Source organism: Helobdella robusta (genome assembly GCF_000326865.2).
Source record: "Helobdella robusta unplaced genomic scaffold HELROscaffold_26, whole genome shotgun sequence".
Classification (NCBI taxonomy): Eukaryota; Metazoa; Annelida; class Clitellata; order Rhynchobdellida; family Glossiphoniidae; genus Helobdella; species Helobdella robusta.
The window spans coordinates 118,440-134,608 of record NW_008704349.1 but is presented as its reverse complement, the minus strand read 5'-3'; positions in this window follow the sequence as shown (position 1 = coordinate 134,608).

Genomic DNA, 16,169 nt, shown 5'->3' with positions numbered 1-16,169 from the left:
TTTTATATTTTTATATATATATATAGAGATATAGTCAGAGAGAGATATATATTTTTTTATGTATATATATATATATATATATATATATATATATATATATATATATATATATATATATATATATATATATATATATATATTGATATCTATCCAAATTATAACTAAAATTATGAGAGGAGGTGGGTTGGGTATTTGTTTTTCACGTTGATGGCGTGGTACGAAAGTTTGATGAAAATAATTTTCTGGCATTTGTTGCGGGGTGTTTGTCTGTGTGAGTGCACATGTGTGTATCTCTCTTTCTCTCTCTCTCTCTTTCTCTCTTGCTCTTTTCCTATCTTGTTTTTATCTCTCTATCTCTAAATCAGATGAATACGGTGTTCGAGGACGACAGGGAGGTTGGTTGGCTGGTTGGTTGGTTGGCTAGCTGGCTGGCTGGCTGGCTGGTTGGCTGGCTGGCTGGCCGGCGTTTACCACTACAACAGCTGCGAAAAGAGTTAGAAGGGAACCCGGCAGAAGTCTGATTTTGTATAATATATTTGCTGGAACCGTGTGTTGTGAGTGCGGGTGTATGTGTGTGCGTGCGTGCGTGTGTGCGTGTAAAAATGATATAGACGATTGACAGATTGTTGGGCAGTTTGATGAATGTATCTGTTTACCATTTGCGTGGTGAGTAAATATAGAGAGGCGGTCGTATGTTCTCTTGGCTCCTACGCAATGTATATTTATTCGTTCCAACGTTCCTTCAATTGCAAAGTTTAAGTTTATATGTAACAATGTCGCAAACTTTGGTATTCAGCTTCGGTCATTTTTGAGGCTGAAAAAAGGAATAGTGCAATCCATCACCTTTTTGGGATTTCAGAGCAAAAATAATTTTTAGCCATAACTAGCAAAAAATTTAATTTGACCATCAAAGCTGTTGAAACATCTGAACTTCAACAAGATATTGAATGTTATCTCGATAAAAAATTGTTGCTTTTACATGAATTGCATACCTTTTTTAAAGACTGTTTTTCATTTTATAAAATGAATTTTTTTCCCCAATTTTTGGTATCCGGCGGTTGGCTTCAGTCGAATAGTTGATCAACTATTCGGTGCATTGCTATATAACACTATGTATTGTATACACATAAATCTAATGCAGACATACATACATACATACATACATACATACATACATACATACATACATACATACATACATACATACATACATACATACATACATACATACATACATACATACATGCATGCATGCATGCATGCATGTATACATACACATGGAAACCCATATAAGCAGGGCGGAAAATCAATCCGCCATTTGATAATGGAAAATGTTCCAATGTCTGTCTGGCTGAATGGATAGATGAATGAATGAATGAATGGATAGATGAATGAATGCTTGAAGGAATTAATTATTTAAAAATTAATGATATATGTACTTACTGACAATTTTCGCCAAATAGAAAAAGTTTTGATTTGTATTAAGCTACTGATATGGAGTTGGTATGTTATCTGTTTAAAAGGATTGATTAATTGATTGATTGATTGATCGACTAATTAAATGATTGATTGAATGAATCATTGATTGATTGGTTAGCCCATTGGTCGGCTGATTTAACTTATACTACTAAAGTAATTATTGAAAACGTGAGTTTTATTTTTGGATTACTCTGCAAAAAACATTTGGATATGTTCTTTCTACCAGCCGTCAACATTAACAACCAGCACATACGCAGCAAATACACGAAAATGTTAAACATCTATAAATGAAAAAACATAGAATTTAAATTCCTCGGCCTGCTGTTTTCATTTGGTCTGTTGATAGTTCTGCTTGTTTCAACAACCACAGACGAAAATTTGTTTGGCAAAAATAAACACACGTACAGGCATACGCTCGTACAATACAAACATAACAAACATCATTTAAACATTCACCAATTTATTCGAATTTTTGCCAGACATTTTTGCTCTGTCGTTATTTTTAATGCAATCAAGCACCATGTGAAACCAGTCGTCCAAGGTTTTGATGCTACACACGCACGCACACACACAAATCACTTTAAAACGTACACATACACACATAAAGCAATAATGTTTTAGCGTTTATTATTATTTGTATGCTCTGTCTTACAACATTTCCACGTTGTCTGTGCGGTGTTCAGAGCAAAGAATGCAATCAATAGTAGTGGCCATCCTATATATGTACATTTATTTATGGCATATCTCTTGAAGATTCAAGATATCAAACAAACATGTTTAAACACGTCCACTCTCCAAATGATATGATTTATAGGTATATGTGTGTAGCGTATTATAAAAATTCACACATATGCTAACAAACGTATGGCATGTGTGTTGGTTAGTTTGTCTGGTTGTCTGTATGTTTGATTGTCTGTCTGCCATCATCATCATCTTGGTTTGATTGCTACTAAGGCCGTAGGTTGGCTTAATCGATTTTTTTCATATATACAATACTATGAGATCAAGCAATCAACCGACCATTCATTCAATCAACTAATCAACCAACCAATCGACCAATCAATTAACCAAATAAAAAAAAATATTTGCAAGGCTTGTTCAAACTCGAACAAACACTTAAACGTACATATCTACAAACAATTTCGAGATTTTAGTAAAGAAAGAAAAACACAATAGTTGCTTTTATTTGAATTCATTCAAAAATGAAAAGTGACGGTTAATTAAAATTTTTAAAACGTCATTTTTTTAAAAATTCGTATTTTAAACAAACCAATATAACAAAATATCGACCAATAAAAACTAATTATTATCCATTATTATTATTATACACACTGCTTAGTAGTTCTCGGAGAATGATTCACGTAACAATAACATTTGGTAATAACAGTTCACAGCATATCATAATGACTAAATCAACACACCAAACAGAAATTATTTATACGTGCATATATGCAAAGTAAATCAAGAAATATCCAAAAATTATATAACCAAATTAAAAAAAACTATAAACCAGTCAACATTTAATAAATAAATAGACATTATTAAAAAGATTGTTCAAATAGGTAAAATTTAAGGCGACGACGAGAATAAAATGTAGTTTATTTTGTTGGTGTGGTGTGTGAAGCGAAAACAAACAAACATATCACACAAAACTAGTAAGAAGTCGCAAGAATAGTAGTCACCTACCTACAATTAAATTACTCTCAGGGTCTTATCTTACTTATTATCATTAACTCAACTCACCTACAAATTTGTATTTCTACGTTTAAGGAATGTTACATGTTTCAGATATTTAATTTAACATATTTTACCGTTTTTATTTTACTTGAAACTTTTTAACTAATGTTAAGCCCTAGCCTACCTACGATTGTTCAACTCATCTCAATCCCCAACTTACCTATAAATTAAATTAAGTCCGGTAAAGAAAATAGAAAGTTGAAGAGAAACATAACGACACCGAATGAATGGATGTTGTATATGTGTGTGTTGTATTGATGTGTGTGTGTGTAAATGTGCGGGCGTGTAATCTCCAGAAACTTTTTCGCTCAATACCGACGAACCTCCATTGCACCGATCATCATCTGACACGCATCGATGGAATGAATTTGACCGGATACTGAAAAACACTAAATTGGAAAAAAAATTAATTCATTAAAATAAAAAACAAGCCATTGGAAAAAATATGCAACTTATCTTTTTAAGATAACACTCAATCTTTTGTTCAAATTTGAATACTTTCCAAAGTACAGAGACAAAAACAAATTTACCTTTAATATTATCTTCGAATTGTCATCGGAACGATCATCATGAGACCACCATCTGAAACGTGTTGACGCCCACCACTGCCCACCTCTCATCTTTCTGTAGACAAAATTTTTTATTAGCGTAGTAGTAAATGAATGTTCGAAGGAAGGAATGAATGTTCGAACGAAGGAACGATTGGTTGAATGATTTAGTGAATGAATGAATGAATTAATCGATCAACCAACGAATAAATATAATGAATCAATTAATAGATGAATAATTTGAAAGATTGAGTGAGAAAATGAATGAATGGGAAAAATAAAAAAAACGAAACTAAACCTTACATCAAAAATCGTCGTTACTGTAATCCATTGCACCGATTGGCATACAAGATGTCATCTGAACTTCAGAGTGTCAGTCGAACAGCAAACGAGCTGATTCTTCCTACACCAACATCATGAGACCACCATTTGAAACGTGCTGACTCCCACCACTCTCCACCTCTCATCATTCTGTAGACAAATTTTTTTTTATTTGCGTAGTAGTAAATGAATGTTAGAATTTTAGAACAAAAAATTATAAAATGAAAATAATGTCAAATAAATAATATTTTAAAATAATAAAGAGAGTAAAATGTAAAAAAAACTTACCGTCGTCCATTCGACAAAGGCAGAATGTTGAATTCGGTCCGGTTCCTACGTTGTCCTCCTCGAGATTGTTGTTGAAACACAGCCCGTGTTGATAGAGAAAAATAAAGAGAAAATTCTCATCAAAAAGCTTAGCGGTGCCTGCATCTCAAATTGCTTAATAAAAATAATCCTATCTACCTATTCAATTACCTTAACTAATCTATATTAAATTGTTAATGGTACGATAGTCGAAAGTCCCCCTTCATTCTCCCTCCTTGCACAGAGGTTCACCGACAGCCAGGGCACCGGATAGAAAACCATTGCCGTGCGGATAGTAGACTATTGCCGTGCGGATAGTAAACCATTTGCCGTCCGGAAGCCGTGCGGGTAGTAGACTATGGCCGTGCCGCATGGTAAATCATTACCGTGCAGATAGTAAACCATTGCCGTCCGGATAGTAAACCATTGCCGGTTCACCACTGACCACCAAGGCTTACCTCTGACAAGAGACTTTGAAATCCAGAGTCAATCGGCTATCGTATCCTCAACTTACCTATTCATTACAATTAAGCCCTAGCTTACTTAAAATTACAAAACTCAAGAGCCCAATTCATTTAGCCAATCGGCACCCACCCCACCACCTACGTAATGCCTTGGGCTCCAACTTAGTAATAATATAAAACTTAAACCCTAAATCTATTCATGAGTATGTGTTACAACGTAGCCTTAACTTACTTATTCATTACATTACGGTCCTAACTTACCTAAAATTACAAAACTCAAGAGCCCAATTCATTTAGCCAATCGGCGCCCACCCCACCACCTACGTAATGCCTTGGGCTCCAACCTAATAATAATAATGTAAAACTTATAATTAGCCTACCTATCGATACACTTACAGCGTTTTAATTTACATTACAAGATTGTTCCTAGAATTACATTATTTCCCTTAATTACCTATGAAATTAAATTACTCTCAACCTTAGTAATAATAAATTAGAATGTGTAATGAAAATAAAATTACGCTCAAAAACTAACATATGTGTTTATGTATGTATTTTTGTGTGTGTAATACGCTGATGCGTGTAATGTTGGTGCAAGAAAAAATAGAAGAGATAAACTTACGCGCCTACCTATTCAACTACATTAGTGTTGGATGCTTCCTATCTATCCTACCTACAGTTAAAATTATGCCTATCTAACCTACCTATATAGTTACTTAATGTAATTGTATGTGTGTGCGTGTATGCATTCTTACTTAATGTAAAATTACAGAGAAAAACAGAGAAAAAAGAATAAAACGTATCCCAGCCCGGCGTGTCTTTGCCACTGAATGAATGAATGAACGTAGCCTGACATCTTCCATGATGAACTCCTCTGGAAACTTCAACCTAAATGAATAAAATAAAAAATTTTATTTATTTTTATTTAAATGAAAGTAGAAAAACGAGCCGCGGTGAAACCCACCAGCCGCAACACCCTGTAACTGGCAAAAAAAGGAACCGCAAAGAAACCGTAAAACGAACCCCAGCCAGGCGTGCATTGTTTGCCACTGAATGAACGAACGTAGCGTGACATCACACCATTCTGATCTTCCACGATGAACTCCTCTGAAAGCTTCAACCTGAATGAATGAACCTGAATAAACCTAAATGAATGGAAAAATCTTATTTATTTAATTAATTTAAATGAAAATAGAGAAACGCAAAGAAGCCAACCGGTCGGCAAAGAAAAGAACCTTAAAGAAAGGTATCTATATAGGATTTATGCTCTATATAACTCTATATAACTCTATATAACTCTATATAACTCTATATAACTCTATATAACTCTATATAACTCTATATAACTCTATATAACTCTATATAACTCTATATAACTCTATATAACTCTATATAACTCTATATAACTCTATATAACTCTATATAACTCTATATAACTCTATATAACTCTATATAACTCTATATAACTCTATATAACTCTATATAACTCTATATAACTCTATATAACTCTATATAACTCTATATAACTCTATATAACTCTATATAACTCTATATAACTCTATATAACTCTATATAACTCTATATAACTCTATATAACTCTATATAACTCTATATAACTCTATATAACTCTATATAACTCTATATAACTCTATATAACTCTATATAACTCTATATAACTCTATATAACTCTATATAACTCTATATAACTCTATATAACTCTATATAACTCTATATAACTCTATATAACTCTATATAACTCTATATAACTCTATATAACTCTATATAACTCTATATAACTCTATATAACTCTATATAACTCTATATAACTCTATATAACTCTATATAACTCTATATAACTCTATATAACTCTATATAACCATGCGTTCTACCACATTCAATCAATAAAAAACCCACTAAAACCAGAAACCACCGCGTTACCCGTTATATGTATGGTGTGAAACAAAACAAAAAAAAACAAAAAACACACCACCAAGTAGAGTAGAAGAACAGAAGTCCCTAACCTACCTATGTAACTAAATTACCTTATGCCCTAGCCTACCTATATAATAAATTAATTTTTAATCTCACCTACCTAGGTTTCATTAACTTAACTCAAGACTCACAAAGAAAGAGAAAAAGGAGTAAAACAGAACATAAAATATTACCACACAAACAAACATGATGTATGTATGTATGTATGTATGAGCAACCGTTAAAGAACCCACCTAAAATATAAAAAAAATACAACATACAAACCACAGACATGCAAACTCTATATAACTCTATATAATAAAATAAAATTAAAATAAATAAATTAAAAAAAATAAATATAAAAAAATGAGATCAGGCACTCCGACTCGAGCGAGGCACAATGCCTGATCTGATTTTCAGGTTGTCTCAGCTTCTATTTATACTCGTTTCAACCATACATTTTCATCATTTCAATCAGTCACATCAGTAAAAAACTTATTTAATGCATGTTCTACACTATTATACAGTCTTAACCACAATGCTAACCGTACTAAATTGACGTCATCGAACAAACGCCTTCAAAACTTTCTGATTGGCTGGTTGAATCTGCTATATTGCTTTTTATATAAACATATAATCTTATTAATTATTTGTATACATGGATTCTAGTCACATTATATATATATATATATATATATATATATCTTATATATTTATATATAATATAAATTTATTATAAAAGCAACAGTAATCAATGCTATATATGTACGCAAGCAGTTCAAATTTTTCTGGGAGAATTCAAAATAGTTTGAGACCACACCTTGCTTAACATCCGATTCCAAGCCGAGCCAAGCCGAGCCAAGCCAAGCCAAGCTTAGCCAATATGCGCTTTCATATTAAAATATTGCTCGTTTCATATACGAATATCCCAACATAACAAATTCTCCATCCTATTTTAAAAACTTTCTTTGATGTTTTTTAATTAGTCAGGTCACAATCATCATCATCTATATCGCAGTGAAATCAAATTGAGAATTTTTTGAATTTTTGAATAAAGTATCTTTATTTATTTTTTATGATACGATTTTGTTCAATAAGATACTGTTTGATACACAAAAATTGAATAAATATAACGGCCTTCGCACACTTTCAACGGTCGAACAAGGAGCTTACTTTCGGAGGAGAGTTGGAGGGTGATTTTTTATCGTTCGAGTCAAAAGTTACGATTGTATACATGGATATATATAATATCTATATCCATGACCGTATATTTACTAATTACGGAATATTGCATTTATTTAAAATATTAAAATTTTAATTTTTTTTAATTGTTATTCAATGTGATAACTAATTACTTTTATTTGGTATAAATTTAAAAAAATAAAATCGACATTACCGAAAATAATTAAAAGTTGAAAAATTTGAGAAATAAGAAAGTGTTTTATGTTGGTAACTAGGCCTCTCCTAGTTAATTAGCATATTATGAGTGTGTTCCATTTTCGCTTAGATTTACCCATAGCTTTCCGTTATGCTACGTTATAAACATTCTTTGGTACTAATTGAGTTGCTAGTGCACGTCTGCCATTAAAAGATGTTGTTAAAAACAAGGAGGAAGAGCTTTTTTGACGTTGTAAGAGAAGTTTTTGTTACCAAAATGGTTTTTCATCTAAAAAAATAAAGGTTTACTTTTTGTAATTTTTTTCCAATTTATATTTTGTTAATTTGGTGATCCGCCTGTGTCAAATTGTAGTTGTACATTGCTTAGCCTTAGATGACCGATTTTACATTTTAATTTAAAAATTTAATTGATTTTATTGCTTTTCTAGAGTGTTAAAATTTTAAATTAAAGTAAGTTTGTGTAATTTAGCGAGACAAAATAAGTAAAGTTAGTATGTTGGTTAGATCATCATCATGGTCATATCAGGTGAAGATTTTTAAAAACTTTAGAAAAAATATGAATATGCTGTTGTCTTTGTAGTAGCTAACTAACTTAGTAATGCCACCTATAAATTTCAGTTTCTATATTTAAGTAAGTTAAAAACTATTGAAAGGTGTGTCTTTAATAAATTTAAAAGTAAGTTAAGGTGAAAACTTACAGCACTTATCTGACATTGAAACTAACCTATTTGAAATAGAATTACATAAAATGTAATTATATTACTTATTTATTTATTTTAATTATATAACTAGCAAGAAACTTAAGAACAAAATATAATTATATTATATTATGTATCTATATGAAAATTAGTTCTTGTCCAGTTGAAATATAGATATTACATATTAATATTAAGTTGAGAACCAAGAAAAAGTGTTGTTAAAAGCTTTAAAAAAATTAAGAAAAGGGAGAGAATGAGCTACATTTACTTGATTTTTTTTTTTGTTAGATTAGTGATTAAATGAACTAATATTGCAATGCAATAAGCTAGCAGATTTTATTAGAAACATAGTTAATAGTGAGATTTAAAAGGTCATAAAATGATGTTTAGAAACATAGAAGCAGGAATGATCTAAGTATAGATATTAATATTTTTAGAAAAATCATCTATATGTTTAAAATAAATGTTTGATTGCTTGATTTTTAGGTTTAAAAACTATTGAACCAAATGTTTTAAAATTTTGTATATATACAGGTAAATGGGTAGGGTTTTACTTTGCATCACACTTAGAAAGGGTCAAATCATTGGGAGAACAAATAGATTTTGATAGATTTCAGAGCTGGAATTAGTCTAAAATTTTTGAGTATAGCAAAGAAATGATCTTATTTAAATTATCAATCACTTGATTAGTTTCTAAAGGGCCATTTCTGCAATGATCACCAGTGCTTCCTAATAAATTTCACAAACAGGTGGTTCTTGAGATTCATTCTGAACTTTGCAAATGATAGAGTAGTTAGAGAAGGAGGTAGAAAGTTAGAGAGAAAAGGGCCAAAAAAGCAATGCAGATTTAGCATAAATGTGTTTTTAATAGGGATTAAGAAAAACTTAGAACAAAAAGCTTAGTACTCAAAGCTGAATTGATTTTGGGAAGCAAATTTTTGTAAGTTGAGGTTGGAAAACTACCTATTTAACATTTAGCTGGATGCAAACTTAATAAAATTATTGTTTTGGGTACTATAAATAACAGTAATATAGTTAAAATTAGCTTTAGCCTCATAAAGATTAGTTAAATGAGTGTTGATGATAGTTAGAAAATGACAAAGAAACATGTTTGTTTCAATTGATTATGTTCTCACAAACATATGTATAATTGTTTTATTGAAAGTTTCAGGTAATAAACATTGTTTCACACCTCTTAAGAAAAGAAAATAGTCCTAAAAATCCTTATAAAACTTTTTACTTTTTATTTATTCAATTCAATAATTATACTTTCATATTTTTGCTGCTTAATTGAGAATTTTTGGTATTTACTCTTAAAATTGATTATGTTCCAATTAATATATGTATAATTGTTATATTGAAAATTTTAGATTAATGATTTCAGTTTCAGGTGATATAATAAACAATGTTTTACACCAGTGAAGAAGAAAATTTAGACCCAAAAATCCTTATGAAACTTTTTATTTATTCAATTCAATAATTATACTTCAATATTTTTGCTGCTTAATTGAGAATTTTTGGTATTTACTCTTAAAATTGATTATGTTCCAATTAATATATGTATAATTGTTACATTGAAAATTTTAGATTAATGATTTCAGTTTCAGGTGATATAATAAACAATGTTTTACGCCAGTGAAGAAGAAAATTTAAACCCAAAAATCCTTATGAAACTTTTTATTTATTCAATTCATAATTTTCCTCAAAAACCACATCTCAGCACATTAATTCTTTTTCTCTTTTCTTAAGAAATCGTCCAGTCATAAATGAGCACAGGAAAAGTGTAACATTTTTAATTTTGCTGATATTCTGATTTGACTGTTGGTGAGAATGTTTTACATCTTAGGATATGCTTCTTCCGCCATAGCTTATTTTCGTTTGACATCCACGCTATCGAAAGCTTTGGAGTAATCGACAAAACAGATCATTTGTAGCATAAAGATAGAGTAGATAAATTTGCTTTCCTCAAAGGTTATGACACCTGATTTCTTCTACCGAGCTTTGCTCAAACCTAAAATGCTGAGATTCATTTTTTTCATTTTTTGTTTTACGTTCTCAAATTTCGCAGTCTAGTACAACGTTCATTTATTTATTTTAATTATTATACACTAATATTTTTAAAGCATAACATAACAAAAATTTTTATAGTGATCCAAGAAGGTTGAGTTTGGGACTGGGCCACACTGAGATATTCAATATCCTGTTTCTTGCCAAGTTTGCTTTAAAGTTATTAGTTGTTTTTGCGCATATTATTTCTTTTCCCAGTTTGTTCAACTCATTGACAACTCTGCAGCTGAAAATTTTTGTTTTATTAATCCCGAGCTTTTTTAAAGATCTTATATTTTATATTATGATCCTTTGTTTTAATGTTCCCTGTTCATTTTAAGCTAAAAAAATTTCACTGATTCCAAATCCTTTATAGTGATGATTTTGTATGCCTGAATCAAATCTCCTCTTGTTCTTTTCTTAATGCTTTAAAACCACAAACTTTTAATATGTCTTCATGTGACATAGCTGGACGCTCCTCGTTCATTCTCGTTGCCTTCTTTGAATTCTCTCAAGCATGTCTGTCCTTCTGTAAATCTGGATTCCCCAAAGCTAAACACAGTACTCTAACTTAGGTCAGACCAATGCTTAATATGATGGTCATATCTCTGCTTTTTACAGTGTTCTTTTTATCATACACAGCCCAATACCCTGCTTGCCTTTTAGTATATTTTTGTTCTCTTATCAGTTGGACATTTCTAGTTCATTTCCCCAGTTTACTTAACATTCATTCCAGTTTTTAGCTTTTTTGAAATAGCTTGAAATGGTCCAATGCTTTAAACTAGTTCTAGTTAGGTATACTGGCATTTTCACATTCATATGTTTAGTATTTTTTTCACTTCATTAAAGGACTGACAAAAAATTAATTTTACTCGAATTTTACTTTATGTTTTTTACGATGATCTTTGAAATGCTTTAAAAACATGTAAATTGAAGAAATTGACCTGAATGCAAGATATTTGGTTTGGAAAACTTAAAATGTTGATTTATATCACTATTTATATCCAACATTTTTAGTTATTAATGCAATAATCTCAATTATTATTTTTGTCAAAATGCCAATTCAATCAAAGTTATTAATTAAATTAGTTCTAAATTTCTAAATTAACAAATTTTTTGAAGCTTTGAATGGGTTGGTTGGTTTAAATACGTTGACAATAATTTTTTATTTATTAATCACGGAGATTTATATTTTGTATATGAATTCAGATGATAAGTGGAGTCATTGACGTTACATCAATGATTTAATTTCAATTCCACTCTGCTCTTTTTTTTCAAATTTTCTTTTTCTAATCTTTCGAAAATTAATTTGTTCTTATAAAATGAATTCAAGAAAAGAAAAAAATTGTTGACAGCATCTTATGTTTTTTCTACATCTTCGTCTGTTATTTTCATCTTCACCTTCTTAATAATCTTCTGAGTATTAAACTGCCAGGATATGCACAACCAATTTTATGATTTGTGTGATTGAAAGTGAAAGCCGTTACATAATTATTGGGAAAGGAATTTTAAATTTTTATTGGATCATTCCATTTATTGTTCTTTTTTCATTCAATTAAATTCAATTTGAAAAATGATAATTTCAAGTTGTGTTTATTAAAATATAATACATTTGAAAAACTGAAAATTTCTTAATGAGTTTTTGTTGTTTTTAAACCACCACCAAGCATAGCCCTCGCTACGCCTATATGGCCTAATTCAAGTGTTTTTTTTCAGGTTTAAATTTAAAAGGATAAAATCAAATGGATCTTTTCTAATTCTTTGCTATTGGATGTACTGGACATATTTTCAGTAATTGCTCAAATGAACGTACAATTACAAAGATATTGATGTTTCAAGAATTGTATCCGATTTATTTGAAGGTTTTTATACTTTATAATTTTTTAGTAATAAACTTCCAAGCATTAGAATCATTTGCAGCCTTTAAACATGTTTTTTGCCAAATCATGTTTAACTTGTTCGTCTTTATTTTTTGTTTTTACTTTTTTTTTGGGCATCGGTTGGTTTATCGGTTGAAAAAGTTTTTCAGGTTAAAGCTTGAAATCAAATATTCTGAGGAAATTTTGATATGAGTTTATAATGTCAATTTTATTTGATAATTATTTAATTTGCTTATACTTTTCAGACTATCAGATATACCAGGGTTGGGCAAACTTTTTGCTGTGAGGGTCGCATTGAGAACTATTTTACCTTTGAAGGACCGCACATGTACTTAAATAGCAAATTTTTTGACCCAGTGGAGAATTTTTTTTAAGATTTGTGGCTCCTTTCTTTGATCAAAATGTCTGGTTGACTGAACAAGGCCTCTCGGGTTGGCCCACCCCTGAGATATAGCGTTGTTTAAGAAAGTCACAGCATTTTCAAGGTTGCTGAATTTTCTATTTAATATTTCAATCTTTCTTACAATGAATTTTAAACCTCAAGGCTTAAATTTCATAAAAAGTCGACAAATCTAATAAGACGGTTATATATATATAACATATATATATCCAACATATATATATATATATATATATATATATATATATATATATATATATATATATATATATATATATATCATTAGTTGTTTTATTATTTATATACAGATAATGTGTTCCAGGTTTTTGCAGATATATGTTTTATATCTTTTCTTCGACGCTCATTATTACATTTGCATCGACATCTAAATATCTATGATCTGTTCTGTTCTATTAGAACTTTTCATAAAAACCTCGCTCACGTTATTTTATATATTTATATATATTATTTATGTGTAAGTATCTGTATGTATTTTCTCTAAAGTTTTACAAACTAACTCATCTATCGCTAAAAGATGTCGGTCTTCAATCTCTTACTGAAAATATCTATACCATTTTCATTCCATTTCTCTTAACTTTACTTAACTTATTTCTGAATCTTCTGGTTTTACTCTATTGCCTTATCTGAAGCTACTAAAATTATTATTTCTGTGTCATCTACAACTTCTTCTCTACATCTACTTTTTTCTAGTTTACATAAAGAATTTTCTTCTATATTTTATCCAGATTTTCTCATACTTGTTGATTTATCACTTTCTACCTCTTAATTTTTTGTTATAATAATCTGTTGTACCTATTATGAAAAATTAATCTTTAGATCCTTACTCTTATCAATCTATAGAAATCGTTTTATCGGCATCTCAATGTTATATATTGATTACCTATGTAGGTACATACATTCTATATATGACTGCTCGTCTTTGTTAAGGAGTCATTCATTATATATAGGGCGTCAAGTCGCGTGTGTCATGCTATGTCCCAGGGCCGAAACTAGCGTATTTGTCAGGGGGAAGAACTCAGTGTGCATCTCCCCACCACGTAATTATTATGCTACTACCGTAAAATGATGTTTAAATGCAGTCTTTTAGGTTACATACTACATGTTGCTTGTTAAAATGTTTTATCAGTGGAAATATCTATATACATGTTAACACATAAAAAACAGTATTATAGTTATATTACATTAAGAAGTGAAAACTTTTCGAAGTTTGTCGCCCGGGGTGCTCGCCCCCCAAGTTCTGGGGCTGCTATGTTCATATATATATTTGTGTGTGTGTGTGTGTGTGTGCTGAAGAAATATGTTTTTTCGTTCATTATCTGACTTCATGAGGTTGGTCGAATCGGCAATATTCGAGGGAAATCGCTTATTTCCTTGTGCTTTTTGTGGATGATACTCAAATAGTCAAATGGTTTTCGTTTTTGACAGTGAGGCCGTTAATTTTATTTTTGTCAAAGAAGCTGGTTCATGAGACGGGTCTCTTAATGGCAGCCAAGGGGGGGTAATTATTTTTTTGAAGATATTAAAAAGATTTTGTTGGTACAATGTTTCATTTTTATTGCTTAATTTTCGGCGTAGCCCTTAGCATTTCTACTTATGTAATTCTGTAAACTTCGGAATGGTGTTTTTGTTGCTCAGTCAACATGGTTGCCGTGTGGCTTTCCAATTTCATATTTGTGCTTTTGAATGTTTTTAGAAGCGTTGCACCATGGCTAAAAGGGTAAGGTTTCGTACTCGTAGTATAATGTCTGCCAAATCGGGTTATATAGGATTTTATAGATTTGTGTAACTCGGCGTTTAGTCAAACCAAACTTCTCAAAATGTTTAGGTGAATGATTAATATCGTGCTTTTTTCATTCTGTTTTCGTTTCTTTAAAGTTTAAATATTGTTTTGAAAAGTTGAACACTTCGGCGAAGATGGATTTTAACGGTTTTTTGAATTTTTATTTTGGTCAGTCAATTCACAATTCGAGTTCATTCATCCATCTGTCATTTTTATTTCATTTTGGATTTTGAATTTTATTTGATTTTGAAATGGATTGAAATAAAAATTAAATAAATATAAATATAAAATTTATAAATTATAAAATGAATGAAATGAAACAAATTTTTATGTACTCCATGGGCTCTTCCTATTTCCAGCAATGCTAATTTAATTCAAAAATGTTTATTATTCCTAGTATTTTCCTAATTTTTGAATGTCATTTGTTGAATTGAATATAAAATAGACTTTTATACATTACATACATATTACATAGAGAATAGAAATTCTTTTTCTCCATTATAGAATAAAATCTAGAATGGAACAGATTTTGATTATTATAATAGTAAGTAAAACCATTAGAAAAAGGTTACTTCTCAAACTCCATTCAATCTTGCCTACATGTTTTGTTTTATTATTTAATATACTGACTCAATGTAGAAATACTCAATGATTTTTTATTATCAGAAGATCAGAAGTTTAACAAATATTATAAAAAAGTTTAAAAGTATAGTGCATTTTATACTTTTTATATTAATTTTAAATTTGTTCTCTTTAGAGTTTTAGACTAGGAGTTAGACTTTAGAGGGACAATCAATTAAATTTGTCAAGGACTAACTATTTTTAGTTTTTGTGGGCTTTCATTCTACGAATCTGATGTTTTTAATCAGTTGCCGATTTAATTTGGTATGTTGTTTTAAATGGTTGAGTATTAATTAATTTATTTATTTTTTATTTATATATATTACTTTTAAATTAAATATTGTTTCTATTAAATAATGATTAATAATTAATTGTTGATAAAAAATAATAATTAAATATTAATTATTGTTGTTAAAAAACATTTTTAAATTGCGATTACAACACTAGCAACTTGGATCAAATCCTGTGTTGAATTAAATAAAAATTTTCATTTGTTTAG